The 17277-nt window shown below is 48.4% G+C and overlaps 1 long non-coding RNA gene across 1 annotated transcript; it reads left to right on the forward strand.

Annotated features, from left to right (window-relative positions):
- Positions 1 to 13115: 13115 nt before the first annotated feature.
- Positions 13116 to 16593, forward strand: LOC111769011 (uncharacterized). The gene is made up of 3 exons (XR_002801710.2): positions 13116 to 13299; positions 15121 to 15256; positions 16314 to 16593. It is a non-coding gene; the product is annotated as an uncharacterized lncRNA (long non-coding RNA).
- The last annotated feature ends 684 nt before the right edge of the window (positions 16594 to 17277 follow it).

Genomic DNA, 17277 nt, shown 5'->3' on the forward strand with positions numbered 1-17277 from the left:
AGTCTGAGGCCAGTGCTCTGCCTCTGATGCAGGACAGGCCGAGTCCTGGGGCCATGTGCACCGTGGTGGGCTGGGGTCTGGTTGGCCAGTATTGTAGAACAGACATGCTCTAGGATGAATGGCTGAGAGGGCAGAGGGATCAGGAGTGCAACATTCACTTCAATTTCTATACCTGCCAAATGCATATTTGTATGGGGAACCCGAGGAAGAGGAAGTCCACCTTCCTGGTAAGGCCCTGGGCATCAGTCAACATGGCCCAAAGCAGATGGGACTGAGTGGTACTGACCAGTCTGAAGAGACTACAACCCACAGCTTCAGTCGGGGTCCCTGACCTGAGTGACATGGGGACCTTTTCTGAGGAGTCTGATCTCTAGGGGACTGGAGGAGCACTGGATACAGAGGTGCACGTGTGCAGCCTTGTCTTGGGGAAGGGAAATGTACAGTGACTTGAGTTGAGCTACAGATCGTAACCACAGTCAGAACCAAAGTCCAGCAATGGAAAGATCTGGAAGCTTGACTTCTGCACCTCGCCACCCTCTCATCTCACACATGCTACATTGAAGGAGCCCAGCTGTCCATATCTTCTCTGAGGGCTATGACGTAGGGCAGCAGGATTGGGGAGGCCTGACTTCATGTCCCTTCCTCTCGTCATCCATAGGGGGACACTGAAGGCCACTTGGTGCGTCAGCATGAGGCTCAGGCCATCGTCTCCTCTGGAAATAGGATGGGGAGTCCTCCAGCAGTCTTCACTAGGGTTTGTAGCTTCCTGCCCTAGATAAGGATAACAATGGATGCTTCATATAGAGGGGTGCGACTGTGACCCCCGAGGTGACTCACTCTTCTATGGGGCAGCGGCCAGCTCCAGGGGGGTTCCCTGAGCCTAAATAAATGACCACATCTAGAGAGAAAATATCCAATTTCTCATTTGCTCAGTCAGCATGATTCAGTACACAAGAAATATGTGCCAGGACTGAGTCTGAACAAATCCAGGATTATGGAGTCTCTTCCTCAGGACAAATCAATCCCACTCAATTTCTTGGAGATCTGCATAGGTTTCTTCCCTCCTCAAAACCTTCCATTCCCCCATCTCCTCTCCCTCCATGGTCTTGGGAAGGGATAGAAGGACATCTCTCTCCCTAGGGCGAGGCTCCCCACTCCACCCCTTACCAGAGAACCCCCAATAGATATTCAAGTACAATCCAAATTCCATATTGATCATGGATTCAACCAATGGGGATCAAAATGCTTATGATTGTAGTGTCCTATTGAACATGGACTGATTTTTTTGTCATTATTCCCTAAACAATAACTACATTATTAACACTATAGCATTTGCATTGTATTAGGTATTGTAAGTAATCTAGAGATAATTTGAAACATGTGGAAGGGAGGATGCACATCGATTATATTCAAATAATTTGTCAGTTTGTACAAGGAATTGAACAGCTGCAGATTTTGATATCCACGGGCATCCTGGAACCCATCCCCCTTGGATACTGAGGGACGACTGTATGCTCTAAAACTGTGTGCCATTGGTGTGTGTGGGACAGGCAGAACAAAGGGCAGAACTGAAATGCCATACAAGGCCTAATTTCATACATGGTACAGGAGGCATCCCAAATCATTGGGAAACAATAAGCTTCCGGTAGATGGTGATGTACAACAAGGTAATTATTTTGCAAAAAAGAGAAAATTCCATCCATTCTTCACACCGTAATCTAAAATAACCTTCAAATGGATTAGAGATCTAAATGTAAAAAAAAACTATACAACACTAGAAGGAAAGAAAAAAAATTACTTCCTTGCTTAAAAATAGTTAACCTATCATGTTCACAGCAGCACTATTCTCAATGGCCAAGAGATGGAAGCAACCCACGTGTCCATCACACCCAGAGTCCTTCTTCTGAACCCTGCACCACACCATCCCCACCGTACTGTGGACCAAAGCTCTCATCGTCAATGTGAGGAGGGCCTGCTTCTTGTCTGGATGCTCTGAAGATACACAAAACTCCACACAAAATGCTCGCCAAAACAAAATGACGGTTAGCCTACAGATTAGCCCATATTCAAAGAAAAGATTACTGAAGTCACTTAATTTAAATCATGCTTTAAAATGTTCTTAAGGTAACTATACAGAATGAGCTGACAGATTTTTCTACCTCCAACAAAATATGAATTTCTCTTACAGTCTATATAGAAACCAATCAATAATAATGTACACCTGAAATTACACAATGTTATACACCATGATGACTTCAAAAATGATTATTTCAATTATTCATAAAATAATTGAAAAAAAGAAACAGTGTGACATTTACCATCTGTACTTTTGCAGTTTCCATGATCTTATGTGGCATAATCACTGAGGACATATTTTGTCATATCCGAGTGACTATACACAGAAATTCTCTGGTAAATGTAAACATTATTTTATGACTTTTGCTTATCAGAAAGTCATTAGCCTAATATTCAATGTAAGCCATGTATCAACAAAATTTTAATCAACAACACCTTTTTGACAACACTCAGGCATTCTCTGTATTTGCTATTGTCTACACAGAGGAATTCTCCTTTACTAATGTGCTTGGGAGGAGAAAAATCTCTTTACTAAATGTTTGCACAAGCAAAATGGAAAGAATACTTGATGGTGGGGAGTGGGGAGGAGGGAGCAGTGGAAGAGTCCTCCATTCTGCCCTTCCTCTCTGCGACAATTACTTAGAGCCCCAGAGCACAGCCCAGTCTCAGGACTCAAACCCCAGGAAACACCCAGGGCAGACATGTCCCACTCCCATGTCTTTCTCTGCCTGTCAGCACTTCTCAGGCAGCTCTCTGCCTCCAGCTGCCCTGTGGGAAAGGTTTCCGGACATCATGGTGCTCACCTCCAGGAGACAGTTCCTTCTCGATCATCCCAGAGGCCAGCCCCACCACCTTGCATTGCTTTGCACTCTTCTTTCTTAAGGAAACCTCTGCGGCAGAGCTCTGGAATTAGTGTTTTGCACATTGACATCTAGTGTAAAAGGACACAATTCCTCCCACTCTTTTTCCAGGTGCCGACTGTGCATTAAAGTCACTATGGACTAGACTGGGAAGCTGTAAAACCGTGACAAGCACATGCTTAGCAACCTCACCTGGAGCTAAAGTAGATTTCCGGTCTGCAGGGAGCACACACTGAACTCAAGCACATTTGTCATCAACTCTCCTCTAAGGCTCCCCTTGTGGCCTCTCCTTCCCATTCTACTACTCTCCTTAACACCCCGTCTCCACCCCTCCCCAATCTCCCTGCTGCAGCAGCACACCCAGGCTTCTGCCATGGTCTGAAACTACCCAGAAGTTGATGGAGGACTGGCTCTTGGCTAGCATGTTTCAGGTGAGACCAGAGCCGGGCACTGTTTGTTTCCTAAAAGTATGCTCTTTGGTGAGGAAGTTGGGCTCTGAGCTAACATCTATTGGCAATCTCCCTCTTTTTCCTTTTCTCCCCTAAGTCCCAGTACATAGTCATATGTCCTAGTTGTAGTTCCTTCTAGTCCTTATATGTGGGATGTTGCCACAGTGTGACTTGATGAGCAGTGTGTAGGTCCACGCCCAAGAGCCACACAGGTGAGCCCTGAGCAGCCAAAGTGGAGCCCATGAACTTAACCACTTGACCAAGGGACTGGCCCCAAGAGGACTTTTGCACAAATGTGGAAAAAGGGCTCAGATTTCAAGTAGTGGAAGACTAAAAGGGAAAGGATTGAGTTGAGTGTTGATATTTTAGGAACTAGCTTGATGCTAATCACACCCAAGGCAATGTGTGGTGATAGTCACTCTCTTTGATCCCCAGAATTCAAACAAGGTGGGGAGCATCACTTCTGACTCAGGCCAGAGTTCCCCAAAGCCCTACTCATTACTTCAGAGTTGCCAGTATTTCCTCCTGGTGAGTGTGGTCATGCTGACTCAGCAACGCCTAAGAAGGGGGTTCTTACAACACCTTCAGCACTTGGCCAAGAGCCCCAGCCAGGCTATCTCTGTGACCCATCCTTGCCTCAGTCCTACCAGGGAATTTGCTGGCCCCAGCACTATTGTTGAGAACAATTCACTGAAAGGATAGAAACTTCTCCAAGAGGCAAAGGTGGGCCTCTCTGTTTCATGTCCCGCTCACTGGTAATCAGGACTTGGATAAAGTATTAGGATGGCACATGATTCTAGTGGAAGGAAAGCTGAAAGGGAGGGATATAACTTTCCATCCTCCAATGCTAAGAATGGTTTTCTATCCCAAGAATAGAATAGAATGGTTTTCTATTGTCTACATCAAAAATAGGAGAGCTTATGAAGAGTTTCCTAGGTGTCACATTCACCTTGTCCCTCTACTGCTGAGCCATTCAGCCCTACCATGTCAGATACCCAGAACCTAACTGAGCCATCAGAGTATTCCATCACCACTACTCCAATGGCCCAGGTGGAGAATGGCTCCGACCCAGACACTTCCTGCCAATTTTCCCACCTCACTCTGATTTCCCTTCCTTCCTATCTCCTCTCATTTTTCTGAGAGCTCAATTCCTTAGGAAGTTAAATCCATGCAGGAGTTCACAAACCAATATGAACATCTTCCACACACATGCAAGCCAAAGCAAATTTGTGTCTTAATCACTCACCCATCAAACACACTTTTATGGGTATTTCACATGTGTCGAACTCAGGATAGAAGAGAAAGCTTCTAGAGTATTCTGCTTGATCAGGTCCAAATATTCAGGTCTTAGAGACCAGCCTCATCCTGGAAGAGAGCAGGACACAGGGACCTGAGATAGCCAAGGACATAGAAGCACCAGCATAGGCAAGAGAATGTGTTTTCCATTTCTTCTGGACAGTCAACCCTAAAGGCGGAACCTTTCCCTGTGAGATGTATCTGAGGTATGCTTGATTCAGACCAGAGGTGAGTTCCTCATTACAACGGGGAAAAACTGAGAACTAAGGAAGGAGATGGGCCATGCCACAAGGCTGCCATGCTGTCCTTCGAAGCCAGGAGCCCCATCTCAGTGTATAGCGGGCCTGATAAAGGGCTCCCTTCCCCAACATGTCCACCTCCACAGACTATCCCAAGCCCTAAGCATCCTGTCTTCTGGCCACTGGACCTTTCCTCTGGTTTGTAGAATTCTCCTCAGAGCACCAGACCAGGATCCCACAGACCCATCCTCAAGTTGAGATTTCTCAGAACTAATGCCAAGCTAACATGTCAAGTAGTGAATGAGACCAGACAAGTGGAGGAAGATCCCATCCTCCACCCTACTGAGCAGCTCCACTGAGGATCAGCACTAGGGATGTGGTTTCTGGAGGCAACGCCGCTTATATTCCCATTTCTCAGGACAGGCAGTTTTGTAGAAAGACTAGAGGAGCAGTGCACAGTCACTCTTTGTTTGGGCTGGTCTTTCCTTGGAAATAAGAACAAAGGCCCTCAGGAGGCTCAAGCACCTCTCCGTTTTCCCTGATGTCTTTCATACCCTGTTCAGATGAGGAAATTTACTTCTCATGTCTCTCTTTATCTTCCAAAATACTCAAAAGTGTGGAGAGCCAGGCCTCTCTCTCCCACCTGAACACATTCAGAGCCATTAGGAGGAAGCTCGGCTTCATCTTGGTGGTCAGGGGCAGAAGGATGAATTCAGGCAGGCTTGTGTGCCATCGTTTGCCCCTGCCCAGCTCTTCCTCTCTCCTTCCACTTCTCTTCAAATTTCTGCTTGCATTACTAGTTAAAATAATAACTATCCTTATTAGTTTATCTACTGCCTAGTAAGGTCCAATTCCCAAAAAACAGGTAAATCTGAAGATGAGACCATGCTCAAAGTTCTTGCATTTACATAAGCCTCTCTTGGAAATTGATGCACACACCAAGAAGAATGCTGATTCCCTGGGACTAGCAGGAGAGGGCAATGGGAAGTTCCTGTTTCTTGGGTTCAGAGTTTCAATTCGGGAAGATAGAAAAGCTCTGGAGATGGATAGTGGTGATGGTTGCACAAGGATGTGAATGTACTTAATGCCACTGAACTGTACACTTAAATACGGTTAATAGGGGTTGGCCCAGTGGTGTAGTGGTTAGGGTCACTCACTACACTTCTGTGGCCAGGAGTTCTCAGGTTCTAATCCTAGCTGTGGACCTACACACCTCTCATCAAGACATGCAATGGCAGCATCCCACATACAGAGTAGAGTAAGATTGGCACAGATGTTAGGTTGAGGCCAAGCTTCTTCACATAGACAAAAAAAGATTGATGGCTAAATTTTATGTTAAATGTATTTTACCATGATTTAGAAAGTAGTCATAAAAATAAATCTCTTGTAATACAAAAGGAATAATGCTCTAATGGTAGAAAACACTTCTTGTAGAAAGTGGGCAGTGATCTCCTCTGCACATATATGGCATTGTTGGAGCTACATTTTCCTTCTGAGAATTAAGGTTTCTAAGTCATGTAGTATGTAGAAAAGGCATAATGTCTGGTTGTTGTCACAGACTCCCAAGTAGCTGCACACCAGCATTTCTCCCCACTAACAAGACATAGAAGCAGCAGCTGTGGGGAGAATGAGTCAGAGGTCTGTCTGGAGAGAGGGCTCAGCTGGAAATGAGACCATGAGATCTAGGGTAGAAAGGTGGGAGAAACGAGGGAGATGTGGCCCATTCTTCTATGGAACGTTATCGTCCTTGGAGTTTCTTGAGCTTTTCCTGGGTGTACATTAAGGATGATGGTTTACTTGGGGCTTACTTACACCAAAATTGAGAAATTTTTAGCCATTATTTCTTCAAATTTTTTTCTTCTCCTTTCTCTCGCTTCTCTCCTTTTGGGACTCCCATTACAAGTTTATTACATGTAGTGTCCCACACATCCCTGACACTCTGTTCACTTCTCTTCTTTCTTTTCTCTTTCTGTTCACCAAAAAGTTCTAAAGCCATTGCAAATTTATTAATGAGAACCTCACAAGAGTAGCCGAGCTTCTCTCCAGACACGATGGCTAAGCAGAGGCACAGGTGCCTTCTGCCCTTGGCCAGAGCAGCAGAGTCATGATCAGCTAGGTGTGGGTCCAATGAGACAGGGGGCCAAGAAGGGCAGAAGGAGAGCAGACAGGGGCAACTGCTTGGCAACATGATCTGGATCCAGGGGGTACCCTGGGAGACCCGGGGTCTGAGTCACTTGTGGAGTAGACATGCAGCCCAAGGTAGTGTCCCAATAGCTTAGAGGAAAATTATCAGAAAAAAATGTGATAGCGCAGCCAAACGTGCAAGAAACGAGCTACAGCAATTGTGAGAACTCTCATGGGTCTCTTGACAAGATGCACTCAAATGATAAACACCTACTTTGGGCCAAAATTACATTCTATCATCTTTGATTTTCTATGCTTCCAAAAATTCATAAATATTATTTAGTAGGTACTTAATAACACAATGCATTAACAGGCAACTAATTAATAAATCACTTCAACATTGCTAAACAGATTGGGGTTTCCACATCGAGGGTGGGGAGGAGGCCTAAGCCATCAAATGTAGGAAACAGTGATATCTCCTAAAAGCAATAGACACGTCTGGGATAGAGAAGGAAAATGAGGAGACACTTGACATGTTCCACCTTCTGGGTAATGACTGATCCCACAGATACAAAAGAAGCATAAGCATTATGCCAGTGTGAGAAAGACTTGAGAAGTCTTCTCATATGTAGATTAACCTATATAAGAACAAAGAAAAAGAATTCAAACTTTCAGGCTTAATGCTTGCATTCAAAGTAGCATCATAACTTGAAATTTCTCCTGTCTGAAAGCAAACAGCCTTCAAGCATCTGTGTGCAGAGAGCTCTGAGAGCAACCATGCCAGGTTCCTTACCAGGCACAGGCAGAAATTGTCTACATAACAGTCTTCACCGGGGCGTCAGATTACCTGTGCCAGGTGGGACAGGAGTGACTAAGGGAACTCAGAATGAGTGACAATGCTTTGTTTCTCCTCTTTCAGTATTTATCTGCATGGCCCCACCTACTTTAACACCAGGGGGCCTTTAAAGCTTTGAAATAGCAAGAAGTTGAGAACATTAGCTTTATCAGGACAACTGGGACCACAGAGTGACCTCAAGTGCATTTCTCAGTCAAACCCCTCCTCTCAAGCTCTCCTGTTCTGTCAATACCTTCACTTCCTAGCACTCTCATCAATGCCCCATTTGTACTTCATCCCCAGTCTCTGCTCCTCACTCTCATGCCTAACAGTTTGAAGTTGCCTGAAACTACCAAGAAGTTGATGGATGACTAGGCTTTTGGCTAGTGAGTTTTACAAGAGACCAGAGCTGGGTACTTTGGCATTTGTACACAAAGAAAAATTCTTGGGCTAAAAAAAAATGAAGCACTACAAAAGTAGGATTGGATAGATGCATGTTGTTTTAGGAAGTACACGGTTGCCTAATTACAAATTCAAGGCAGACTGTTTTCATATTCATGCTCTTGGAGGGTCTCAGTTAGGGCAACAGGACACCATTTCTGGACAATCCCAAAGCCTCCGGAAAGCCCTATCTCCACTAAAGGAGTCCAGGATTTTCTCCAGGAGAATGTGGTCGCCAAAGATTGTGGCTCTTGCAGAACCTTTACCAAACAGCCCTGTCAGAGTGAGGGGAAGAGGGATGTAATGAAAACTCTTAGCTTGAGAATCATCAAAACTGGGAGGAAATTGGCGCTCACAGAGCCTCCTCCTTCTTCCTTCACCTCTAGGATTGAAAAGCCTGAGAGGAGAAGGCACACAGCACTTCAGACCTGATCAACATTTCCTAGAAGATGCTGCTGCTCTGTTCTGGTTGGCCAATCTCCTACCCTCCAGGGCTGAAGGAGGTAAGTGCCCCTGTAGAGAATCAGAGGCCTGGCTTATTCCAACACTGACACTTTCACAGTGTCCCAGTGAGGCTGCCATTATATTCTTCTTTGCCTCAGTTCATTCCCAGAAATTGGCTGATCCCCAGGTCTGTCACTGGCTATGCAGTGTGGAGAAAGTACAGAAAAGAAAGCTCCTCTTAAGGACACCTGGTGGATCTTCTCCCTCCCAAGGGTCACATCCTTTTCACCTGGAAAATGACTTAGTATTAGGATAACACATGGTTATAGGGGAAGGGGAAAGCTGAAAATGAGTGCTATAACATTCTCCATTCTTCAAAGCTACCAGCGGTAATGTATGCCTGGAGCTGTTGTATGGATCAAGAACAGAAGAGCTAGCTAATACTCCATTTCCTAGCTGTCACTTTCAGCTTCTCCCCATTCTTCGGAGCCACTCAGACCCACATCTTAGTGGAGACTGGCTGCCACCCACAACCCTCCAGCTCATTTCCCCATCTCCCTCTGATTTCCCCTCATTTGTATTCTGCCTTCCGGGTGACTTGGAAAGTTAAAGCTGTGATGAAGTTCAGATTGGATTAAAACCGCTCCTCGTCTGCTGTTGACCAAAGTAGATTTGAGGACTGTTCATTCATGTACCCAGCAAGCATTTATTGGATGTGTCCTATGTGCCTGAACCAGATGAGGAAGAAAGAAATCAGAGTATTTGGCTCCATGAGCATAAAATATTCAAGTCTAAGAGCAGACCCATTCTGGAGATAAGCAGGTCACAGGAGTCTGTACAGATTGAGGACCAATTCACCAGGCTACGTCAGAGATATCAATTTGCAGGTGTTCTAGGAGAGTTCCCTTAACATGTATTTAAAATGTGTTTGCTCCAGAACAGGGGCTGAGTGCCTCATCTCTACAGGAGGAAATTGGGAACTAAGCCAGGCAACAAGTCATGCTGCAAGCCCACCAGCTGCCCTCTGAAGCCTGCAGCCTCCCCTCCTTGTGTTGGTCCCTGAGGACATAACAACCACCCCAGCCTCTGAACATCCCATGGGTTTAGGCCACCAGGCAGTGCTCAGCCCATGTTTGCCATGAACACAAAGATCCAGGGCAATTTTCTCTTCCAGGGAAGATCAGATGGGGCAGAGAGGCCATACCACAGTCCCTGCCCTACATGGCGTCTGTACTTTCCTACAATAACATAGACGGTGGGAATAGATGTGAGGGGTCCTGGTACAAGACAACATTGTGACATAGCCCAGTGCAACAGAAGGTGAGGAGCACAGATGAGTCCTTGTCTTCCTGGGATTCCATGGTAGCATCTCAAGGCCTGGAACTCATCAGAGTCACTGAGCACACAGAGCCAACGACCAATCAGAGGAGGAATCTGATCTGCTGAGACCAGGACACAGTGAGTGTGGGACTCAGGGATGGGCTGTATGGAGAGACATCTGGATGGAAAACAGGCTGCTGAAGAACCAGGTTGGGTCACTGCTGTCCAGCCAAGAAAGGTGACACTGTCCACTTTTCCCTTCCTCCCTATCTGACTCAGCTGCAGGTGTGCCTTAGGCTGGAACTTCAACCTGCCTTTCAGAGACTGAGTTGTAGCTCCTGTGATTTACCCAATCCAGCTTTTCTTTAGAGAAAAAGAAGTGTGTCCTGGGTGCTCACAATATCAGAAAAATGGAACATAGCCAGCAGGTCATTCCTGTGCTCACAGCCTTCCCTCAACAAGGATTATAATGATTATTCACAGGTCAACGAAATCATGCCAGTGACGGTACCACATGCTGAATTTCAGGTGCAATTGTGCAGTTCAATGAGATAGCTCATTCAGGGTCTCAGTCCCCTCCTCTCCTCCAACCTGTCTGCTCTCCTGGGCCTATGTAATAGCATGGGGCTTGGGAGACTCCAGGCAGGGATTGGAGGCAACCTCACCTGTTAATCTGAGCCAGCTAGAGGGTGGGACCCGAACTGACATCTTTCACCCGCTGACCAGCTGCAAAACAAGCCTCGCCTCAACACGGCTGTGAAGACCATCCTCCTGCCACAGAGCCAGGACTCAGTGAGGCCCGGGCATGGGTGAGGTGTGCAAGTTTGGGGACAAGTGGCAAGTGCTAAAAAGGCAAACACATCGCGGGAGGTGGATCTGGAAGTGCAGAATGATCAGAAGTGCAAGGACCTCTTCAAAAACTACAAAAACTCCATCCAGCTGTGTGGGGGGAAGCCTAAGGACAAGAAGGTCACAGCAAGCCTAAGGAGAAATGAATCTTCCCATCTTTGCCCCAGGGACACAGTGATGCTGGGGTGACATTGCCAGGACTTCTCTCACCCAACAACCAATGGTTGACCAGGGTCCACTCATGGGTGGAGGCTTGCTGTTCCCAGCAGGTTTAGGCCAGGCTTCTTCCTCTAGCCAATCTCTTGACTTTTATCCATGGATAACAAGATGAGGGCCTTGGACTGGGTGGAGCTGGAGAGGGCACAGCCAGGACACAGGTTCATGGTGCAGGTAGATCACAGGGGATCCACCAATCCCCCTGAAACTCAGAGCCAAGGTGAATGGTGATCACTCTGCCCCTACCCCTCTGAACAGCTGGGCCCTGAGAGGGGGTCAGGAGAGCCCCAGGGAGAAAAAGATGCTGAGCAGGGTAAAGCCAGAGGGCTCTGACTGAGACTTCACCCTTCTCTGTGCACAGAGGGACTCCCTGGGCACACTCATGTGTAACAATGTGGCCCAGGGCATTGACTCCTTTCCACGAAAGAATGGGAAGCTTTGACACAGGTTCACCAGGATCTCGAGATTTCTGCCCTTGAGAAAAGCACAATACTTCAGACGGCAAGACCAGACTCAGGTACCCCCAGGATTTATCCCTCCATCTTTTCAGGGGCAGAGGCCAGCACTGCCCCCGCCAGAGTGGAGGGGAGGGGAGGCTGCCAGGGAATTAATAAACTCCCACCTCTAGACTTGAAATCAGTGATTCCTACTTCAATCACCATAATGCACTATAGTCTATAGCTTATTGAGCAAATATTTCTTCTATTCATCAAGAATGTCTGTTTTATATGAGAAAGGATTCAGAGAAGTAACTTCCTTTTGAAAACATCCACCTTAGAGAAGGTAGACCATAAAGAAGAAGTCTGCTGAATGCTTGCCGTTCATGAGTGTGTTTGACTATGGCAAAATGTACACTGAGTGGAAAAGTACTACATACTCATCAAGGAAAACAGTAGAAGCAGAAAACAGCAATATGAACATTAAAATTCCTGAGAATTCCACCATCCAGTCATCTTCATCCTTAATGCTTAAGCAGGGTGCCTTTCTCTGTTTTCTATGTCTTCATAGGATGTGGTTCCTTCAGCAGAATTGGGGTTAGGCCATTAGCACTCATGATGCTTCCCTTTCCATGACTTGTTCATCTCTTGTCACACTGCTGAGAGTGTTGGGATAATCTGTTTGCAAATATTTATAACTGTCAGGCTCAGGGACATCAGAGCCCTGGTTCACTGCACCCCAGACAGACTTCTTAGTGCATAGGAATTATGTGACAATTGGCATCCACTCCCCATCGCCTGGCAACAGTGCCCCACATCTCTTGAGATGAGCCCTCTCCACAGATACCAGGCACTGTGATATGGGTAACAGTCCCTACTTCGTGCTACAAGACCCAAGCATAAACCAATCAGGACACTCAATTCTGACAGGCCTGCTGATGGTTTGTTTTGGTTCAAGGAATATCAATTCCAGGAACTTTGCTCAAAATCATGGGATAAGAGAAGCTCTGTTTGTCACAGAATATTTACATTGAAAGAGGGGATTCTAAATATTCCAAAATACGAGCCCAGACTGGTGGCCAGAGAGCAAGTGAGCTTACCATTTGGGGTTTGTGTGTGTCCAGCTCTACATGTTATTAAGGCAGGTCGAGCCTCTATCTCCCACCACCAAGCCGACCCCCACTACAGCCTTTACCAGCTGGTACCAGCGATTCTCAGTCTACCCCAGCTGACCGCCATCTTCTCAAGCGGAGGAGGCATCACGCTCATCTCCTTGGAGTTAGCTTGCTAAATAATTATTCATGACTTTATCAGGATGGAAAAAGAGCCAAAAGCTGAGAAAAAGGGACATTCTTCATTCGGGCACTGAGGGGCTACTAGTGTCCAATTCCTCCGCTGGCTGCAGCAAAGGCTCCCCTTTCTTGTTCTTTCCTCTTGCTTTCACTTTGTGACTCAGCACTGGGAGTGCAAGTGTGGTGAGACTGCTTCTTTCACCTACCCAAAGCCAGAGAACTTCGACAAATCACCTTGCAGATGATGCAAGAAAACCAGCAGCACAGGTGGAGGAGGTCTGTAAGTTCCTGGGCCACACCCCTGCCTTCCTCTCCCTGACAAAGTATTTACAAGGAAGAACGACCAGCAGCTCTGACCTGGGCAGACTTTCAAGGAAGATGCTCTTGTTGGCTTTTCTTCTGCCCTCTGCACCTGCAACAGGTGAGTGACCAACCCCATGGCAGAGGCTCCAGCCCATCTCAGAAAACCATCTGGACTCCTGACCCTTCTACCCAGCACACTCACTGATTTTCCTCAGTTTCAGACTAAGAATTTTCTAGAACCCAGCTCCCATCCTAAACAGACTAACAAGTCTGATGCTGCATAGACACCCAACAAGGATGGCAGGAAGGAAGGGTGTCCACTAAAAGATTGAGCATGTGACCCTCTCTCTTATCAACTGGAAAGTGGGCTGTTCATAGAAAGGCATTGGGCAGAGGAAATGGAGCTCTAAAAGATAAGTAATTAAAATCCCTCAGTCCAACTCAGGAAAGGGCAGATCAGACAAACCAGCTGCAGTAGTGGAACTGTCACTGGAACCAGCTAAGGAAACAGTTTCACATCTTGGTGCCCTCATCCCCTCACCCCTCCCAGGAGAGGACCCCAGGGAGCAGTGGATCTCAGAAGGGGCTGGGTGACTGCATGCAGGGCTCTCCTGTTGCTTTGGCGCTGCCAGAGGCCCAGGGACCCCATTTTCCACCCCACCTCCCCCCACCTTCCCAAGCCGTAGGCTGCTCCACACAGGGCCCTCCCTACATGATGATGGCCTTCAATCCCACAAGCACGATCCCCACCAAACCTCAGCAGAAAGCTAAGTGAAGGCCATTCATTCACACAGTCAAAAAATGTTTACTGAGATCCCAGGACAGGTTAGCCCACAGGACATGAGGATTGTAGAAAATCCAACTCCATAAGCTCATGGACAGTTTGTTAGATACGGGCACCAGTCAGCCTCTTAGCAGAGGCTCGGAAGGGTTCGGAGACTCCCTGACACAGAAGGCATCAGCAGAGCCCTGTCCACAATCCCCTGGGGCTCCACCATTGTGAAGACAGGTCTCATCCCTCCTATACGTGGTCTGAATCAGAACAGGGACAAGAAGCACCATCCTCCGCTTTCTCAAAGCGGGGTTTGAGGCTCCACATCCTGAAAAGGTTATTCTGCTCCAGGGAGAACCTGGGAGGACTCTAGCCTGGTTTCTGCAGGGTATTGTAGACCCCACCCCCAATCGCCACCTTCCAGAGCCTTCCCTCCAGACCACAGCTGCTTCCAGAAAGCCCATCTTCCAGTTTTTCTTTTCCAGAATCATCATTGGAGGATATGAGGCCAGGCCCCACTCCCGCCCCTACATGGCATTGGTTCAGGTTCCCATTAAGAGAATGACCAAGACGTGTGGTGGTGTCCTCGTGGAGTTGGATGTTGTTATGACGGCTGCTCACTGCTGGGGAAGCTGAGGGGCCGCAGACAGCTGACACTCCTGAGACCACAACAACAGGGACCCCTGTCCTCTGCCCATGGACAGCAGCCGAGGGGAGCTCCCTCAGCTTCTGGTAACTCAGTGCCAGAAAAGCTCTTGTGAGGACCCATCTGAGAGTGTGACTGGTCCATGGAAAGTGAGAAATAGGACAGGGAACCTTTGCAGTCCGAGGGTCAGAAGTGAGAGCAAGTGGCTCAGTTGAGAAGAGAGACCACACTGGCCAACTAAAGCAGCTGTGGAGGATGAAAGCATGCATTCTGGTCAACAGGCAAACTCAGAGTCTTTTTACAATATTGCCTGAGGGCAAGAGAAAGCTTCCAGAAGCCCTCCTCTCAGTGTCCTTGAGAAGGACAGGACACACAGTCACTTAGAACCGGACCCTCCAGTGATCTCAATTTCCCCTAGCTGCAGCCTTGCACTGCCCTGGCTGTCACCCTCCCATCATGGCTCCAGGGCTGGATCTCCTGCAACCCATTGCCCCCACATCCCCACTTTCCTTTCTCTGCAGCTCAGTCAGGGTGATTCTGGGGGCCCACGACATCCTGATTCAAGAGTGGACCCCGTAGGTCATCCCTGTGAAAGAAGCCATCCGCCACTCAGACTATATTCCTGGAGACTTCTTCAACGACATCATGTTACTAAAGGTAAGGGAACCTCCCTGCTGCTCTTGCTCACCTGGGTCCAGATTGCTTCCCCTCCCACTGGGACCTGTCTCTTTCCTCCTTCCCATCCTGGCCACCTGACTAGTCCCAGTGGCTCAGGGGAGAGGGAAGTCAGTGCAGCCCCATCGCAGTGTCCAGGCTTAGGAGGCCAGTGGCTGACCTGGACTTTCTTGCATTTTCTCATCATTTGGAGAGAAAAGCCAAGCTGACTGCAGCTGTGAGGCCCCTCAGCCTCTCCAGGGGCACAGCCCAGGTGAGACCCATAGAGGTGTGCCATGTGGCCAGTTGAGGGCAAATCACCCAAAACGGCATCGTTTCCAACACACTGTGGGAGGTGGAACTGACTGTGCAGCAGGATGAGGTGTGCGAATCCCGCTTATATGATCATTACAACTGTACCACTCTGCTGTGCTTGGGGGACCCGAAGGAAAGGAAGACTTCCTCTGAGGTGAGGCTGGGCATCTGCCTAGCTCGGCTCTGGGGAGAAGGGTGTTTCGGGACCTGGAGACCCCAGCAGTTGGGACTCCTCCAGCCCCTAGACTCTGATCTTTCTCCTGGGAAGAGAAGCGGGGTGAAGCCAGAGTGGGGAGTCACAGGCCTTCCGGGAGCCTACCAGGTGCCTGAGATGCATCCAAACATGGTGCTCCATTTGGAAGATGAATTTGCAACACCCTGCCCCATGCCAGGCACAGGTGTTGGAAAACTGCTCCCTGGGTGTGCAGCAGTGAAACCAGGTGGCTCCTCAGAGCTGGCTCCCATCTTGGTTAAATGGCTCACCCTCCGTGCTGACTGATGTCCCCATCTTCCAGCTTCCATGTCCTTAAACGGTAGACGAAGCTCAGTCCCACAGCGCCCTCATGGGAGAGGATCAGGGACCTGGTGGAGGAGAGGAAGCGGCCCCTTGAGCGAAATGAAGCTGGGACAATGTCCAGAGTCAGCAATGGGCCACTAAGGGGCCCACAGGGGCCTGCCCTGCTCTCTGATCTCCCACGTGGAGGCCACCCAGGCGGCCTTCATTCAGAGGACACTTTGATTGCAGGTGGCCAGGTCCAGGGGGAGCACGGACTCAGTCTTCTGCACTCTTTGTCCATGTGGCGACTCTGGAAGCCCACTCATCTGTAAGAACATGCTCCAGGGTCTTGCCCTCCGTGGACAAGATGACAGGACAGCTCCACGGCTCTTCATCCAACTCTCAAGCTTCCTGCCCTGGATAAAGGAAACCATGAAATCCTATGAAATGCCTCTAACTGTAGGAACCAGCCCACCTTCTCTGGAGCTGATCCAGAATGTCACCAGCAACTAAATAAATGTCTCTTAGCTGAGCAGGAAGGGCTGGTTTCTTGTTTATTCATTGACCCTCATTCACAGGCACTAACTCTGTCCTTAGAAGGCCAATGACACAAATCTGCCGTTTCCTGCTTCCTCCTCTTTTGCCTCCCACCACCTCCCCCAAACCTCAAGCAAAGCTGTTCCCCAGCTCCTTCTGACCCACACCTTTCTCTGGGCCTGCCCTTCTGCCAGGGCTGCAGCTGAGCACCATCAGGACAAAACATGAACCTCTCTGGTCCTGGGGCTCAGGGTGAACTTCTTATCTCTTTCCCTGTGTTATATGGCAGACAGGAAGGGGGATGACACCATGGGTCCCGGACACCAAGGAGGCAAGCATGGGGCTACAGCTCAACGGCATAGCTACCCACGCTGGGGAGGGCAGAGGCTGCCTGAGCAGAACAGTACACTCCCACAGCCAGGGAGCTGGCGCGGAGTCAGGGTGGGTCTCTGGAGAAGCTCCTCGATCTCACCCAGCCTGAGTTTCCTCCCTGCCCTCCTGTGACCTTGGGGCCCAGCTTGCCCTCCAGTCTCCTGGTGGCCCCTTCTTCTCCATCCCTGCTTTCCACTGAGAGTTCTCAGAGTCCACCAACTCCTGTCCCCTCCAGACAAGCCTGATCTGAGTTGGCCACTTCTTTATAGCCCTCGTGCCTAATATACCGTGGCCCCATGTAGTT

Source organism: Equus caballus, chromosome 1 (genome assembly GCF_041296265.1).
Source record: "Equus caballus isolate H_3958 breed thoroughbred chromosome 1, TB-T2T, whole genome shotgun sequence".
Classification (NCBI taxonomy): domain Eukaryota; kingdom Metazoa; phylum Chordata; class Mammalia; order Perissodactyla; family Equidae; genus Equus; species Equus caballus.